Source organism: Priapulus caudatus, unplaced genomic scaffold (assembly GCF_000485595.1).
Source record: "Priapulus caudatus unplaced genomic scaffold, Priapulus_caudatus-5.0.1 Scaffold133, whole genome shotgun sequence".
Lineage (NCBI taxonomy): Eukaryota > Metazoa > Priapulida > Priapulimorpha > Priapulimorphida > Priapulidae > Priapulus > Priapulus caudatus.
This window is the reverse complement of record NW_014577194.1, coordinates 17670-22246: the sequence shown is the minus strand read 5'-3', so window position 1 is coordinate 22246 and position 4577 is coordinate 17670.

Sequence of the window (4577 nt, the reverse complement as noted above, 5' to 3'; positions counted from 1 at the left end):
AACACGCACGAACTACACATACGCACACACACACGCACGCACGCACCCACGCACGCACGCACACACACACACACACACACACACACGCAACACACACACACACACACACACACACACACACAACACCCACACACACACACATATACACACACACACACACACACACACACACACACACACACACACACACACACATATACATACACACACACACACACACATATACACACACGCGCTCGAGGTGATCATGAACATATCGACACAACCAAGAGCTAATAATAGATTATACGTCATAATACATATATTATACTTCATAATACATCTATTATTAGCTATTGACACAACGTATATTACAACGTACCATAAGCTCGTACGAAAGGCGCAACATATCCACACAATGCGCAAGCACACGTTTATACAACGCGCAACATGTCATACGACGTGCAACATGCTTAGCCCAGTTATTAGCCAGTTATTAGCCAGTTATTAACCAGTTAATAGGCAATGCGCAGCCATGTCTATAGACAATGTAAACTTGTAGAGACATGTTCATGCTACAATGCACAACCACACTCGTGTGAGTGAGCTGATCAGTGAACGGCAGGCATTCGGCAGGCTGTGAGCTGAGGAGCCACATCCTCGTCTCCTCGGCAGGCTTTTTTCGTCACATTGCCACACACACACACACACACACGCACACGCACGCACACACACCACACACACCACACACACACACCACACACACACACACACGCACACACGCGCGCACACAGACGCACGCACGCACGCACGTACGCACACACACAACACGCACACGCACGCACGCACGCACGCACGCACGCACGCACGCACGCACACACACACACGCACGCACACACACACACACACACACGAACATTACCGCAGGCAGGCCGACAATGTAAGTAAACACGTCTAACTGAAAGCAACGGTGACGCAGCACCGCAGGGTCTACTACGAAACACGCACGCACGCACGCACGCACGCACGCACGCACGCCACGCGCCGCACGCAGAACCGCCAGAGTACGAAACGACACTCATCACACACGCACGCACACAGAACGCACGCACACGTACGTGCGCAGACAGTCACAATTGTTGACAGTTGTCAGTGTAACAGTCTTCAGGTTGTGACAGTCGTCACGTGTGACAGTCGTCAGAGTGCGACAGTCGTCAATGTGACAGTCGTTCATGGCGACAGTCGTCAGTGCGACAGTCGTCAGTGTGACAGTCGTCCGCTTGCATGCTACCACATGATCGTTTCACCAGAAACATAATTAACATACGTCACAAGCACGCGCGCATGCACGCACGCATGCACGCACTCAACCATGCACACACTAATACGCATGCACACACCACACCACCACACACACACACAACACACACACACCACACATCTCTGTGTGCGTGTGTGTGCGCGTGTGCGTGTATGTGCGTGCGTGTGTGCGCGTGCGCGTGCGTGCGTGTGTGCGTGCGTGTGTGTGTGTGTGTGTGTGCGTGTGTAAGTGCTGCTGAGTCGCTCTGCTCACCTGCGTAGCTGCCTGCCGTGTCCTATGTGATTGATTTCCGGCTCCTGCTGGTGACACGACTGGTGACACATTCTATTGATGACGACCACGGCTGACCGCCGAGTATTAGAAGTCACCGATGCCCACCGATTCGATTGTGACGCCGCAGTAGGACGCCGTCACACGTCCGCCGTCGTCAGTGCGGGATCTCGCTGAGGGGACAGCTTCTCTTACGGCAATGCCGCGCCCGTTTACTCGTCGTGCTGTGAGGAGTGTGGGGAGGGGGGGGGGTCCTATGAAAGACGGGTGGCGTACGTTCGTGCAACGGCTGTATGTACGTTTGACTAGCGTCAGATTTTGACTCGTCTTACGGTATTAGTTTTCGTACGTAATGTTTCGAGTCTTTTATTTCGCCGAGTGGCAGTATACGTCAAGATTGGTTTAATATCGGCGGTCGTGCTGTGAGAGGCAGTTTGCCTTGTATTGTTGATCCTAGTCAATTTAAGAGCAAGGGGGAGCGCACTCCTCAATTATGGCAGAGGCGTTCATTTTGTAAAGCTCCCGATAGATTTCGTTTGTAAAGGCCGTTTTAATTATGCTGTCCTGCAGGCATTTTACTAAAATCCCTTATTTTTGATGTGTTACTTCGATGAACAAAGTCTCAATGTTTGAGTTTAAGTTCGTGGCCATCTATTATCGCTCAGAACATTGTGTACTCAGTAATTGCATATATGATGCCACGCATGTGAATGATCGAGAATTATAGGCACGCGCGTACACGCGTACACGCGTACACGCACGCATGGACACGCTCACATATATTTATATGTGTATATATATATATATATATATATAATACGTATATACATATATATACGTCAAATTTGAATCCGTAATTTCTCGTGTCTTAGCATTTGGCATTATATACACACAATGTGCGTCGTACACAATTCGGAGAGGTAGTAGACGCAGCAATGTTATATAGTGTGGCGTGTATCGACTGCTCATGATTATCTGTATGGTCCTTGTTCACTGATATCGTGGCGCTGTACCAAGCGGAAGCCTTGTACTACATATATGTGCTACATGTTTGTGTGGTGTTTTGCCGACTCATCTGGGGTGATTATTAGCTTATACAGTGTGTGTGCGTGCGCGTGTGTGTGTGTTCGTGCGTGCGTGCGTGCGCGTGTTCGTGCGTGTGTGCGTGCGCGCGTGTGTGTGTGTTCGTGCGTGCGTGCGCGCGCGTGTGTGTGTGTGTTCGTGTATGTGTGTGTGTTCGTGCGTGTGTGTGTGTGTGTGTGTTCGTGCGTGTGTGTGTGTGTGTGTGTGTGCGTGCGCGCGCGCGTGTGTGTGTTCGTGTGTGTGTGTGTGCGTTCGCGCACGCTTTTTTCTCTATAACAGCCCTGCATCATTTCTTAATATTTATTTAAGTAAAGTTGTCCCCACTACCTCATGCTCTTCATCCACGCATCCTGCATTCGCCCCCCCCCACTCTCTCTCTCCGCCCCTTGTCTATCTATAATACCTTGGTTCTTGTGTGATTGCGCTACATTTCCTCGGTTACATTAAAACAAGAGTCCGTAATAGAATTAATTGAATTGATTAAAACCAATCATGCATGCCGTCGTGACGTCATGAGATGATAGAATATGACGTTGGCGTCATGTCGTCACGTGACCTGGCGGAACTGAGAGTTATTGGGCAGACGTGATGGTGTGCTGTGAGTCAGGGTGCATCGCCTTTGCATTCTTTTCGTCAAGGTTACAGCTTTACGAAGTCGAATACATCAGGTTTTCTCTGATCAACGTGGGATCGGGGACCGTGCGGGTGAGCTAGCCCGAGTGACAAAACCACGCGTTTCCAACAGACTCCGTGTATTTTTCTCCTCTATATTTCACGGTCTGTTTGTTTTAACGAACAAAGAAATGGTTGCTTGGTTTGCTTGGCACGTAGTGAATGGCTTACACGCGCTGGTTGCTGTTAGTACGGCTTAGGGAATGGAGGGACGAGCTAGATTTCGGACACCTTCCGCGTTAATTCGATTCGTCTTAAATCTCAGTTGATACTGCCTAGACGATACCCCCTCAATTGATGAAAATGATGTCTACTTGCAAAGATCCCTCGTTATTTTCAACACTGGTATTCGCAAGGGTAATGGTATGATCCTGTATACATGTGAGTGTTTTCTGGCGGAGTAGATACGCTGGGTTGAATGACAACGGGATGTTTCTATCCTTAGATGTTCTGTTTTTGCCTACAATCCTTACTGTTGCTATATACTATGCTGACAAAACCAATTTCTTTCCCCAAGTTCCAGAAATACGAGTTTCCGATGCTAGCAGATCCGATAGCGATCGTATATATATATATATAGATAGATAGATAGATAGATAGATGTCACCGCGTATATGATATTTTATTTTTTCTACGAATTTTCGTTTTTTTCGATTTCTTTCCCATTTAGATACTCGGAATTTGTTCGCATCGGAATTGACATTCAGTGAAATTTCGGAAAGCAATACAATCCGTTCCCGTCGTTTCTGTCCGCTGTCGCATTCAGCAGACATCTGCCTAATGTGGCCTATAACGTTGAAAATATTTTAATATGCGCTTCTTGGTCCAAAAGGTTATATATACGATTGTAGTGTGCGAATGTCACAGAGGATGACTTTTATATGACAGCAGACAGTTGACCTATTTCACCTCTGTTCACTCATGTCCACCTATCCTCTTACAGCTACTCTTGTATTTGCTATTTTCGTTGTACGTATGTATCTGTGCGTGCCCGCGTGTGCGTGCGCGCGTGCGCGTATATGTGTGCGTGCGTGTGTGGGTGAGTGTTGTTTCGTACTCTGGCGTCGTGTCTCCGTTCTCTCCATTGCTGGCGTCATTCGGTATGGTTACATATAACAGTGGCTGCGTGTGTCGCGAGTGCGTTGGGTTTATTTTGCACATTTAGAGAGTGTCTGCGTGCGTAGGTGCTAGGATTCACAACTAATCCGTCTGCTCGCGGATCGAACATTCTCGCCCCCCCCCCCCCCCCCCC